Source organism: Gracilinanus agilis, chromosome 1 (assembly GCF_016433145.1).
Source record: "Gracilinanus agilis isolate LMUSP501 chromosome 1, AgileGrace, whole genome shotgun sequence".
NCBI classification, from domain to species: domain Eukaryota; kingdom Metazoa; phylum Chordata; class Mammalia; order Didelphimorphia; family Didelphidae; genus Gracilinanus; species Gracilinanus agilis.
The window spans coordinates 760302098-760309829 of record NC_058130.1 but is presented as its reverse complement, the minus strand read 5'-3'; positions in this window follow the sequence as shown (position 1 = coordinate 760309829).

Genomic DNA, 7732 nt, shown 5'->3' with positions numbered 1-7732 from the left:
GGAGAAATCCCAGAACTATTAAAAAGTCAGAAAACTCATGGCTTTAATCAAGGAGAGGGATTCTGTGCTTTCCTCAAGGCCTACATACAGAATTGTACACTACATAACCCACACAGAGCCCCAAGACTCTGGCTACCACCCCCTGGGAGGGCCAACCTCACTAGATTGACAGCTCCAAAGAATAAAAGAACTTAGGAAACTTCCATACCTTTTAGGGGAACTAAGAAACTGAGGATGGGAGAATATAGTGGATTGGCTTTAAAAAGGCTACAAAGGAAATGAGGAGTCCTGGACAGGATTATCAGGGAGAGGCTGATGCTTTACAATGGACACAAAAGAGAAAGATCCAGCCAAGGGCCAGCTGCCTTGGAAAAGGACTTTGACATAAAGGGAGAAACTACTGGGACATAAAGGGTACTTAATACCTCATTTAATTTGTTACCTCCACCTAAACTACTTTAAAGTCTATTATTAATCTGAGACTTGTGAGGTTGGGCCTTCCCTCTGGGTGAAATTCTTCTGTGGCAAGGTCAACCTTGAGGTCTTTACTTTCATGCTAACTAAATTTGGGGGACTTTCAGATAGATACCAGGTGGCTAAAAGTTTGGGGCTTTCTAGATTCCACATTGACAATGTATTATTCATGTCTAAAAAAGAATGGAGCACCAAAGATCATCCAGGCGTCTTTAAAAAGAAATCCTTACCTTCTCCCTTATAATCCTTCCTAAGTATCTACTTTAAGGCAAGTAAGAGGGAAAAAATATGAGATTGGTTATAAATTAATAATTCTGTTAAATCAAAAGTAGTAGGGGGAAAAGATTGGAAAAATAGGAGAGAGATATATAGGTTACTTTCTTTGCTGCTCCATTTAGCTTACTATTCTCTGGCTGAATACAAATCTAGTTCATTAAGTTAGATCTCTTATTCTACCCTCTTCTCATCTCTCTACTTCCACTCTCTCCTATATTTTGTAAATAAATTACTAAGATCATTTTAGGAATTGATATTCAGTTCCTTAGCAATCATATCTTTAAATACTAATATATCCAACCAAAATATCCCTTTTCCCTCTCATAATAAGGAGAAATAGGTGCCTTCACTAATTTTTTAGAGGAAGTTACCAATCTATGATTACTAATCAATGTATGCTGAGGGACAATGCACAATTTAGGATTGCTTTGTCTAAAAGAATCAACAAGACACTAATTCCCAAAATTCTTAAACTGCCTATTCCATATAGAAATAGTTCAGGACCATCAAGTAGCATGAGATTTCTTTATGATGACTTTCAGGGGTTGGTCAGTAACAGTTTTTCTCTTTTCCCTGGGGCATAGTGGGCCCAGCCTTGTTCAACAGTTCTCACAGTTGTGAGTTGTTAGCAGGACTTGGAAGGGTCTTTTCTAGACTGGAGTCAGTTTACTGTCTTTCCAGGTTCACATCAGGATTCCAGTCCTCTTTTGCCTCCTTATCTGCCAATCTATTTCCATGGGCTTCAAAAGAATTTCCCTTCTGGTGCCCATTTCCATGGACTACTGCTAACTACTCTAGCCTCAGCAAATTCTTTAACACTTGATTCAGTAGTTCAGCATGTGCCATCTCCTCCCCTTTACAGGACATCATGCCCCTCTGCTTCCAAATTTTCCCAAATTTGTGTACTACTCCCCATTCATATGTAGTCAGTAAAAATACCCCCCCCCCAGTATCTTCAGAGCCTGATTAAGTGCATATAATTCTGTAAGAAATGAAATTTGGACTCTGGTCCTCAATTTTGATAAAGTTTATTAGCATTTGCTTGGATATGTAGAAGCAGAGAATTAGAGAAGCCTTTAACCTTTTGGATGCTCTCAAAATGGCTCCCTCAGCCACCTTCCCCCTGGCTGGTTCCTTCAGAAAGAGTCCCTACTTACTTTTTAGATCTATCACAGCAAAATATATACTGTTGTGTTGATGTGGAATCTAGAGACCCCAAACTAGTGGCTTAGTGAGATCTGATGAACCTCAAGTTTTAGAAATAGCTTGTAGGTTGGAGACCCCCAAAGCTTATGCTTATTCCCTGTTCCCATGAGAATCCACCCTGAAGGGAATCTCAGGCTAGCAGTTGCAGACTGAATAATGGATCCTGGGGTAAATGTTAAATACCCTTTTGTCTTAGGTAGTCTTCCCCATTGTATCAAAACCTTTTCCCAGGAAGACACACCTAGACAGGGATCATTCTTTAGTATCCATTGTGTAAGCAGCCCCTTCCCTTATACCCTAGCCTCTGGCTAGGATTCCTTTCCCAAGCTAGATTGTATCCTGTCAGTATAATGTCAATCATCTTTCCCAGCCCCTGGATCTTCCCAAATGGTACATAACTTCCCCAATTTCCTTTGTTCCTTGGAGTCGTCATCTAGTGGGGTGTCACTCCCAGGGGGTCAGGGAGCAGAGAGAAGCAGTGTTCATTCCTCAGATTCTGCGTAAGGCCCAGCTCTTCATAAGAGGCCTAGTCAGCCCTGTTCCCCCTTGTCTTTGATTAAAGAGTGGATTAATAACTAATAGTCATGTGTTTTTTCTAAGTTAACAAATGGAGGCCCCAGCGAGATTCGAAGTCCCCAGCTACCTGAGCCGCCCTGCTAACGAGGACCCCAAGACATGAGGTATCCACACAGCCCATTTAGAGTTGAGTCAGGAGTACGGTTAGCAGAGGGGCCAGGCAAGTGGCTCTCAGAGTAAAGGACTTGGGCTCAAGTATTTGGGAGTGACCCACTCTTTAATTAAGGGGATTTAGGCAATGGTCTGTAAATTTATGGAGAGTCACAGAACCAGAACCCACCTGGGGGTGTCTGGATATTGAGACACAGTAAATCTGTGGCCCTAAGAGTTAGAAGCAGCCAGCAGCTGGAAGAACCACCTAGTGATACTGCCGAGTGTTAAATGTAAATGTATTGCAAGGGGTCCTAAGGTATGAGCCAAAATGGAGTGTAGTTCAACCCACTACAAGCTTCGAGTTTGTCTAGGTTTTAGGGTGTGTATGTGTTGTTGCATGTGAAGGTGGGTGAAGCAGTGTCTGGAGTAGAAGAGAAAAGAGAATAGTTTAGAGGCCTGAATGGCTGGCTGAAAGCTTTGAATGGGAAGCTGACTGGAGTATGGGAGCCTGAAGGTACATTTAAGTCGATTAAATGGAGAAAGTTTCTTCATGAACTGAAATGCCACGGTTTAAGGGTCTAAAGTTTAAATGGTTGTAAATTTTTGTGAAAGAGCTTCTCACAGAAGCTTAAAGAATTTAAGTTCTGGATTTCTTCTCAATTCTCCGAGGTTTTGCTTATATAGTATTTGTGATGTGTTTTTAAAAGGAGGTTTCACTAATAACCTTAATACTTGTGATTTAAATGTCCAAAAGTTATGTTAACAGTTAATATCTCCCAAAAGCTGAAGAGACAAGACAGGAGCTGGAGATTTGGATATGAGGATATCCAGCAAAAGGCCATCCAACAAAGGGCAAAAGGAGGTCCAGAAATTCATGACTTTAAAATCCTAATCTTTTCTTCCCAGTTTTGGTATAATGTGTGAAATATTGTATACCAAGTGCATTTAATGCCTTAATAATGTTGGTAATGAGACGCATTTGTTATAGATATTAACTTTTTTATTTGAGTGCTGTAAGTTCACATTTTTTCAAGCTGTTATTTGTTTCTAGAGAGCAAGGTTTTTCTGATTAATGCATGTTCCGAAGTAAAGAAAGTTCATTTTTGGTCATCTTGTCATTGTAAAATGACAAGACATGGTTGGGGAAAAGCTTTGCTTTAAAAGGGAAGGAGGGGCATCTGGGTAGCTCAGTGGGGGGCAGCTGGGTAGCTCAGTGGAGTGAGAGTCAGGCCTAGAGACAGGAGGTCCTAGGTTCAAACCCGGCCTCAGCCACTTCCCAGCTGTGTGACTCTTTATTTATACTCAGGGAAAGGTTAACAAGGACAAAGATTGGGGATTGGAGACCCCATTGGTCTATTATCTATAGACTAGTTGACAATCAGGACTGGAGGCTATTGATCAGGTGAAAGCTGGAGAGTTGCTCATCCCCACTACCTCTGGCCAGACCTGGCCACAGCCAAGCCAGAGAATAGGGAAGCTACTGATGCAGCTGAATTGATAATCTTATTCTCTCAGCTTTCTCACTACCAGTGTTGGTGATACACTAGCTCTCACAGTCTATCAGGAAATATTCAGAGTTATTGCTGCCCTCTTCTACATAGACCTCCCTTCCACCCTTCAACCACCAATCCGAGATTTCCCAGTCCAGAGACTCCTGTCCAGAGACTCCAGAGAGACCCCCTCAAAGTGGCTGTCAGGGGTATGTATACCGTGGGGTCAACTGACATTTGCCCCTGGCTCATGGCATCTGGGAACATTCCGAGTCTTCCAACTGCAATTCCTGTCGGGCAAGGTGGCATCCCTCACTTCCCAGGTTATGATTATAACATGTTAGTCTCCTGGTAAACCAAATGAAGAGATTTAACATGCTGGTCTCCCAAAGAATTAGAGGGAAGTGATTTTGTGAGGAAAAATAGCTCCACCTACCTTCTTGGAATCTTCCATGGCCTGGTGTTCCCTGACTACAGCCTAAATGATTGTCATCTACATAAACTAGGCAAATCTGGCATCATGTCTCCAGCATCCTGACATTATTCATCAGCATACAATGCCAGTATGGAAGGTGGAGCCAGGAGGGTATAATCAATGGTGAAGTCATCTCATTTCATATTTTGTCATTGATTCCAAGGTTTTTCTCTTTCTTACCCACTCCTTATAATTCTTTTTACCAATTCCTTATAATATTTCGCAAACTACTTTGCATGACATGAATGTGACTGAAAGCTCTAAACATTTTCAACATTTAATCTTTCCCATGCCCTCAGTATATGAATTGTTTGAACACAATTCTTTCCCTGTCTTCATTGCTTCTCCTAGACATGACCATCTAATACTAATTTGGTGCTTCTAGATCAGTGATTCCCAAAATGGGAGCTACCACCCCCCTGGTGGGTGCTGCAGCAATCCAGAGGGGGCAGTGATGGCCACAGGTGCATTTATCTTTCCCATTAATTGCCATTAAAATTAAAAAAAAAATAATTTCCAGGGGGCTGAGTAATACTTTTTTCTGGAAAGGGGGAAGTAGGCCAAAAAATTTGGGAACCACTGTTCTAGATGATAAAGGAAATGATAGATAGTAAAGAATAACCAAAGGAAATGCTGTCCTTATATTGCTCAAGAGAGATGAGTAAAGAGTTCTTATGAAAGAGGACACAGTACAAGCAGTTCTGGTGGGTTCCTATGCCATGAGATCAGCTGCAGTATAATAGAACATGATAATCAATGTCTGTATTCACTTCTCCATACAAATCCTTTTTTCAGTTAAAAATCTGTTAATTTTTTAGCTCTTTTCATTGTAAAATATAACTTTATTTCAACATTATAGTTATTCTGATTTTTATTCTTAGCCAGTTAATGTATAGTAACTTTTGCTTAATCAATGACTCCCCACATCAGTAATGAGTCATATATTGTCTAATAAAAACATAATCTGTGTGGTCTTACAACATTCAGTAGCTTCTAATTTTTTACTCAAAGTAAAGCTTGTAAGCTGCAGTCCCAAGAAGTGCTTTTTTTCTGTTGCACTCAATATGTTTTAAGATAATAGAGCTTTCTGAGGGGTTCCTTGTAGAAGCCTGAACCCTCTCTTCCTTGTATCTGGTTTGTTCTCTTCTCTTGATGTAGGGACTGCTTCCTGTCACTGACTTGTGGGAATACTGAGATATAGATGAAAAGTACAAATCCCCTGAACTTTCACAATTATGAGTGCCATCCCAATTGATGGGAAAAGAGAGAAAAGATGGCTTTAGATGGATTTGTTTTCTGTTCTTCCCCCTCTTCCACATGATTTTCTTCCCCGGGGTGGGGGGTGGTGTTTCTGGGACTGTTCTATTATAAACTGCCAGTTCAGCTATTTTCCATGCTTTTTCCATAGCATAATCCTGAGAGAGAATTCTTTATTCTATCTTGAGTTAAGTACCCCTACTTAGTATCTCCCTAGACTGAATTCAGGATAAACTTCCCCCTAGTCTATTTTTAATTGAATCAACAAAAGATTAAACACCCTACTTAGTAAGGTGAGAAACTAGCAAGGTACTTAGAGAATTCACACCCTTAGAAATTCAATCAGATGGTAATCTGAATCTTTTTTATGAGAACTTAACCTTTAGAAGGTGAGAAGTTGATCCTACAGACACACTGCCCTATGGGCAGTGCTAGACAATTTGGAAACTGTAATTGACCCCTGTGAAGAGGGGAAGGGACAAGAAGTCACCATAAAAGCAAGAGATTATCTTCTGTAGATAGAAGACTATCTAAGCCTGAGGGAGTTTTGCTGGAGACTGACTCTTGGATCATAGGCCCGCAGCTTCTACTTGGACTCTGACTCTTGGATTACTTCCTTGGGTGAGTAAAAGGCTGACCCCTTTCCTACCTTCTGGAGAGACTAGCTTTCATATTGGAGGAGGCCATGTGGTTACTCACTACCAGCCTTCCTGGTTGAGAGCTAATTAATCTCTGCCTTGATTAAGCAGACCCTGAACAAAAAATTTAGGTTGATAGAACAGATGATTTCTCTATCCCCCTCAAATTTATTCATTGTAAATAAATTCCTGACTTAAGGAATAATAAATACTGGCGACCACATAATTTCATATAAACATTGTCCAACCATTAATTTTAACCTTTACAATCCATAAAGATAGCAGCCTGAGAAGACTGAATAGTGTTGCCAATTGGCAGTCACTCTTATTGGGAGAAGGAAGGAGTCTTTGGCTGAGAGGGATAGGATGTACTTAATGATAATTTTGATTTCTTTATCTGAAAATTGCCTATTCATGCCCCTTGCCCATTTATCAAATGGGGAATGGCTTGATTTTTTATGCAATTGTTTTAGCTCCTTGTATATTTGAGTAATTAGACCTCTGTCAGACTTTTTTGTCATAAAGATTTTTTCCAGTTTGTTGTTTCCCTTCTGATTTTGGTTGCATTGTTTTTGTTTGTACAAAAGCTTTTTAATATAATATAATATAATATATAATTTTGATTTGTTTCTATGCCCTATTACATGGTCAATCTTTGTGAATGTACCATGTGCTGCTGAAAAGGTGTATTCCTTTTTGAACCTATTTATTTTTTCTCCACTTGTCCGTTAAATCTAATTTTTCTAGGATTTCATTTACTTCTCTTATCTCTTTCTTATTTGTTTTTTGGTTTGATTTATCTAAATCTGAAAGAGGAATATTTAGATCTCCCACTAGTAAACTTTTACTATCTATTTCCTTCTTGTTTATTTCTTGTTTGGACTTGATTGGCACCATTATGTTTTATCTGCCAGAAGACTGAGTAAGGCAATCTGATTCTTTCTGTATGGAGTTAGGGAGCAGTTTTTTTGCCTGAGTCTACTTTGTGAGTTTCTTGGCTTCTCTGGGGAGCCTCCTCGGGTCTCTGGTCTAGCTATTTTCAGGGTTGAGGTCCCATGTTCCTAGCCAGCTGCCCAGAGTTTGGGACTTGGCCCACGCTTGCTCCTCCACCTGAGATTTTCCCCTGAGTCTGAGCTTGCTGGGTGCTGCTGCTGCCTCTCTCAGCCCCATCCCGTGTCCAAGGTCTTAGTTTTCCAGCCTCCTTGGGTCTTTGGTCTTGCTACTCTCAGGGGAAAGCTCCTGGTAGT